The sequence below is a fragment of the Mus caroli genome, chromosome 5 (genome assembly GCF_900094665.2).
Source record: "Mus caroli chromosome 5, CAROLI_EIJ_v1.1, whole genome shotgun sequence".
In the NCBI taxonomy this organism is placed as follows: Eukaryota; Metazoa; Chordata; class Mammalia; order Rodentia; family Muridae; genus Mus; species Mus caroli.
This window is the reverse complement of record NC_034574.1, coordinates 96,184,646-96,190,682: the sequence shown is the minus strand read 5'-3', so window position 1 is coordinate 96,190,682 and position 6,037 is coordinate 96,184,646. Positions and strand designations below refer to the sequence as shown.

The window sequence follows — 6,037 nt, the reverse complement described above, 5'->3', positions numbered from 1 at the left end:
CGCTGATGAGGAAAAGGGAAAGACACGCCTTTTGCAATGGAGGTGGGCAAGCACTGTGTAGCAGAAAGTCAGCACTGTCGGGGGAAGCGGGGATTCAGAGAAAGAAGGAGAAAGCCAAGTATGTGTTCATCTGAAAGAAAAGAGGTAGGGATAAGGGAAAGGAAGTAATTTGTGATCTTCTGAGTTAGGACCCAAAAAGCAGACATGCAGAAAACCAGTTGGCTCTGGAGTGCCTCCTGACGCGAGCATCTGAGGTGTCTGCATCATCTGTGAAGGGTGAGTGTAGTGTCCTCTACCAGGGTCTTGAGGTGAATGAGATCCAGGCCGATGGGATAGTGGGCTCCCTGCCTGGTGATCGGTGGGCTCAGCTGGATTAATTCTCAGAGGACAGTAATGTGTAATGTTTTGGGTTTCCACCAGGGTTGGAGGTAGAATTTGGATGCTCCCCTCCACACCAGGAAGAAGTAGCTTTGCCACAGTGTGTTTCCACAAAGCCCAGGAGCTTCCACCATCCTCAATGGCCTCTAAGTCTGCAGATATCTGTCTAGCTAACATTATACATGGTCAGTTTGATGGCAACTTCTCGGGAACAGGGTCTGAGGAACCACCTGTGGAGAGAATGAAGGGCAAGAAACACAAGGACGGACAGCAAGTCTGATTGATCAAGCTGTCAAATTTTTATTGTTCCCAGGCAGGTTTTATACTTATGGGGAGGGGGGTGATGACGCAGAATCGCTTTGTTTCTGGGAGAACGCACCTATTCCCAAAATCAGGATATTGGCTAGGTAAAAAGTTCAGCAGAAGGAACAGAACAGAGAAGGTTGCTAGGTACCTGTCCACAAGATCTATAGCTATTTGTTCTTAAGTGGGGGTAGTACTTTCCTACAGAGGCCTCAACTTTTCCCACAGAAATCTCAACTAAGCTAGTACTTTTCCACTAAGGCCAAGACTTTGTAAGTAAGCACTTATGGCTGACAAGGCAGTTAACATTCAAACAGGGTCGCTCCCAACAGAATATGATGTATTAAAAGTGCAGATTGATTTTAAGATATAAACCTTCCAAAATGCTGAATTGGGGAATATATTCTCAAATAGCAGAAATATACACAATTTGTCTCTAAACCATATATTTTAAAGCAGTGTGTGTGTGTATGTGTATCTATGTGTATGTGTGTGCTTGTCTATCTGTGTGTGTTTGTCTATCTGTGTGTCTATCTGTGTGTGTATGTGTGTGTGTGTGTTTATCTGTGTGTATCTGTGTGTGTGTATCTGTGTATATGTGTGTGTATCTGTGTGTATGTGTGTGTATCTGTGTGTATGTGTGTGTATCTGTGTGTGTGTGTGTGTATCTGTGTGTGTGTGTGTGTGTGTGTGTGTATGATGTGTCTGAGTATCTGCACACACAAGAACATGCATGCCACAGTGTATATGTGCAGGTCAGAGGACACCTTTTTCAGGACTGTTCTTTTCTCCTATCTTGTTGTAGAGCAGGCTATATATATATTCCAGGCTAGCTGGCCTATAAGTTTCTAATAAATTCTAAGTCTTCACCTTCCAGCACACTGTGATAAGGAGACCCTCTAGTATAGGTCTCTGCCCCTCCATTGACTTTTCACATGGGGTCAGGGGTCAGATTCAGGTGGCAAGGGCTTTTACCCACTGACCTAACTTCTGGCTCTCATTCCCAAGTCCTACAAAATATATCATTGAAACTTCCATAAAGATTAGGACCATGTTAACCTTGTGATTAGACATTATGAGGCCAGCGCTTGCCAGGAAACGCCTGAGATGTAAAGTCCATATGCAGTAAAGCTAAAGGGCTATGCACAAGAGATGCCACTGAGAACTAGACAAAGCCAAGGGATTCGAGGATGAAGAGACTTGGAGGTCAGAGGAGTTTTCTTTAGAATTCTAAACAAGGGGGAGGGGTAGAACACAGTCAGTTTCCCTTATCAGCTGGCTGGAGAGTCTTTCCACTGTAAGTCACAGAATATAAAGACAACTGTGTCAAAAGAGGCGGAGGAGGGGCGGTGAGTATCTCGAGGACACTCCAGTTGTGAATTATGGGTCAGTTGATAATCATACAGCAGTGTGTGCCTCATCACGGGGTGCAATGAGCCCAGGCCACTCCATTCTTCCTTTGGTACAGAGCTTACCATTTAGTTGTTTTAATTTCTTATGAAATTCATGTCACTATGGTAGTTTCAATAACCAAAGAGTAAAGTAAAACTTATTTCTTCCAAGTTGCGTAGAGTTGCATATCACTGTCAAGTGACTCTTCACCCATATATTAGTGTGAAGATCTTCATGTGTTCACCAGAGACACCATGTTTTGACCTTTCCCGTGACCGTCTAGTCAACTTACATTGTTAATATGAAGGGCTTTCACATGCTTATTACACAGGCAAAGCCTACTGTCCTGATAAGGAGATTCAAGAACTTGATTGGTAGAGGCAGCATCTATATTTTGGGTGGTTCACGGGTGTATATTTGAGCTAATGTGCACCCATAACTATTATGCTTGTGGCTGCAGGCTTTTCCCTCTGCATAGCTAATAAGGGCGGCTGGTGAGTCAGAGGGATGGACCACCTTCCTTGTCTTCATTGTCTTTCATCTTCGGCTCATTAAGTACGTTATAAACATCAATTAAGTGACTCATCACAACCCAGGTTGGAGAAAAGGGGGGTATTAGTATCCTTGTTGTGGGGAGCCTAGCGTGGAGGGCTTAGGACAGGCAGATATTAAGTATATGGGACCAGTGATGGAATACAGGTGCTCAAGGCTTCCTGGTGATGCAGGAGAAGCACAGGGTAGTTAATACAGGCTATCGGGGTCTGTAGAGGAATGTGAGCTTCAGGAAACATTGGGCCTTTGTACAGTCACCATGAGAGATTAGGCCCTGGGCTGGAGCCTCTGCAGGGAAGAATGCATCATTCGGCACTGGCTTTGCCTTGTTTTCTGATGAAGTGGGGAATCAGGTCATGCCTGAACTCATCTGGTTCCAGTAGAGCCCTGATTGCAGCTAAGAGGTTCTACTTCTCCCCTGAGAGGATTCAAACTGGTCTTATTGCAATAACCTAATTTTTGGTTTTCTGAAGGTTTTCGTAGTCATTCTGATACTATAAGTCTTAAGGTTTACTGTCTTAGTTGACATTCCTGTGCCTTGACAAAACTCCAAGGCCAAGACAGTGTGTGGAAAGAGGGGTTTATTTGGCTTGTGGTTCCAAAAGTCCACCAGGAAATGAAAGACACAATGGTGGAGAGCGCATATCTTGAGCTTCAAGCGGGAAGCAGAAGAGAGCAAAGTGGGAATGGCACACGGCTTTGAAACCACTAAGCTTGCCTGCACTGGTGTGTCGAGGCCACACCTCTAACCTGCTCCAAACACCAAGAACAACTTGGAACCAAGAAACCAAATATCTGATTCAAGCGACAATTTCAGCCAAACCACCACAGAGGCTGAGGCAAGGAGACAGGGTTTGAGGCTAGCCCGTGCTACACAGTGACACTTGTAGCTCAGTGTCTCAAAAAACATTTTTGTTTTAAATTAAGAATACCTAATATCCTTTCAAACTATTTCAGAACAGTGAAATGAATAGAATGCTGTGCCTTAATCAAAGTTCACTAGGAGAACAAGACATAAAGAACTTATTAAATTAGCTTAAGTCAAAATTGTAATGGCAAGTCTCTGCTCTGTCCTTGAGGTAGGGTGGGTAGCTCAGCTCTTCCAATCTGTCCAAAGACCTGGAGTGTTCCTGGAGAGTCGCTGGACCTCAGTCAACTTTGGAAGCCTGGAAACATTGATCCTGTTTCTAGCAAAGGAATCAGCAGAAGCAGCAGTAAGCTAGGTCAGCTTAGCCACAAGAGAAAAGGCACAAGCCGCATGCATGTGGTACACATACATTCTAGTAGGCAAACACTTGTACATGTGAAACACTAAAATAAATAAAATCTAAACGAAAAGAAAGAAAAGAGTTTCCTTTAAAAACTGAAGAGGAGCCTTTCCTACTTGGGCCTGGCAGAATGTCTCCCGCAAAAAGGGTGGCGAGAAGAAGGGCTGTTCTGCCACCAATGAGGTGGTGACCAGAGAATACACCATCAACATTCACAAGCGCATCCATGGAGTGGGCTTCAAGAAGCGTGCTCCTCAGGCACTCAAGAAAATTCAGAAGTTTGCCATAAAGGAAATGGGGACTTCAGATGTGCACACTGACACCAGGCTCAATAAATCTGTCTGGGCCAAGGGAATAAGGAATGTTCCGTATCACATCCGAGTATGTTAGTCCAGAAAACGTAATGAGGATGAGGATTCACCAAACAAGCTCTGCACATTGGTAACTTACTGCCTGTTACCACATTGAAAAATCTACAGGCTGTCAATGTGGATGAGAACTAACCTGCTGAATGTCAAAAAAAAGCTGCAGAACTGTCTCCAAACAAACACACAAACAAACAAACAAAACTGAAGAGGAGTTATAATGTGACCCCATAATTGTGCTTCTGGGTGTGCGTCCTAGGGTTCATGATAAGGGTTACAGGCCCATCCATGTTCATTGCAGCAACTGTCACAACACCAAGAGATCAAAACAACCAACATATCCATAGACAGAGGGATGTCTGAAAACCAGGGTGGTATAGATAGATCACAGAATATCATTTGGCTGTAGAATAATCATGAAATACTGTGACTTTCGGCTACATGGGATGGAAATGAAGGATATTACATGGTGTGAAGTAAGCTAGGCCCAGAAAAACAAATACTTCATGTTCTAGTTTAGAAGATAAGGAAGAGAAAGGCAAGATGGTGACTGGTTGGAACGGGTACCAAGAAGCAGTAAGAGTGGGAAATGATATTAATATTATAAAGTGCAATAGAGAAACTGTACGATAACTAACTATGGATCGAAGTTACCGATACTAAAAAGTGATGGTGCTAACTAGTGGGATTTTTACCACTATATGCCATACACAATATCAAATTAAAACTGAACGTCATAAACAGGTTCATATATGTCACTTAAACTAAACAATCATTTTGAATGAGATGCTGATTTCAAGTCAGGAGTTTTCTCAGTGTTTCAGACTTCTCCTGTTACTTTCCAGGGATTGTCTGGGGGCGGGGAGGCGGGGGGAGGCAAATCTTATCTAAAACCATCCAGAGCATGGTGAAGTACATTGCATTAGGGGCAAGCATCTCTCTACCCTAGGTCATGACAAACACTGGAGAGGACAGAGAGATTTGCTCTAACTTGGTGCTGAAGTCCCGGCTGACAGCAGCTCCGACTCCAGCGTGTCAGCCACCTTGACCAAAGTTCAGATAAGTTCAAGAGCCTGATTCAAGACAAATATGATCAGGGACTTACCATAACCAGACAGGCTTCCTCCAGCAGCAGATAGGAACAAACACAGAGCCCCACAGACAGACATTGCACAGAGAGAAAGCCTAAACTGGAGATCTCAGTCAAATCCCTCCTCTCAGAGCTCAGGGAATCCCACAGAAGAGGAGGTGGAAGGGTCGACAGAATCAGTGTGGATGGAGAACGCTGGGAGAACTCTGCCCTCTGAATCAACAAAGCAGGGGAATGTGATCTCACAGAGACTGAGACTGGGCTCTGCAGCAGGTCTTCTACAGATACACCATGGCCTAGTGTTATGCGACTCCCAACTGTGAGAATGGATGGGCCTCTGACTCCTGTGCCTGTTCTTGGGACCTTTTACTCCTGTTGATTTGCTGTGTCCAGCTTTGATATGAAAGTTTTTGCTTCATCTTTTATTTTATTTTGTCACGCTTGGCTGTTCTTTCTTAGAAGCCCATTCTCTTTTAATAAGAGACAGAAAGAGAGGGAAGGTGGGGGACGGGGGAACTGGGAGGGGTAGCTGGGAGGGGAAACTATAATTAGGATGCATTGCATCAGAAAAGAATCTATTTACAAGCAAGCAAGCAGGCAAGCAGGCAGGCAGGCAGGCAGGCAGGCAGGCAGGCAGGCAGGCAGGCAGGCAGGCAGGCAGGCAGGCAGGCAGGCAAGCAGGCAGGCAG

At 44.7% G+C, this 6,037-nt stretch overlaps 1 pseudogene; it reads left to right on the top strand.

Annotated features, from left to right (window-relative positions):
* Positions 1–517: 517 nt before the first annotated feature.
* LOC110294906 lies at positions 518–4,396 on the top strand (annotated as a pseudogene).
* Positions 4,397–6,037: the final 1,641 nt, after the last annotated feature.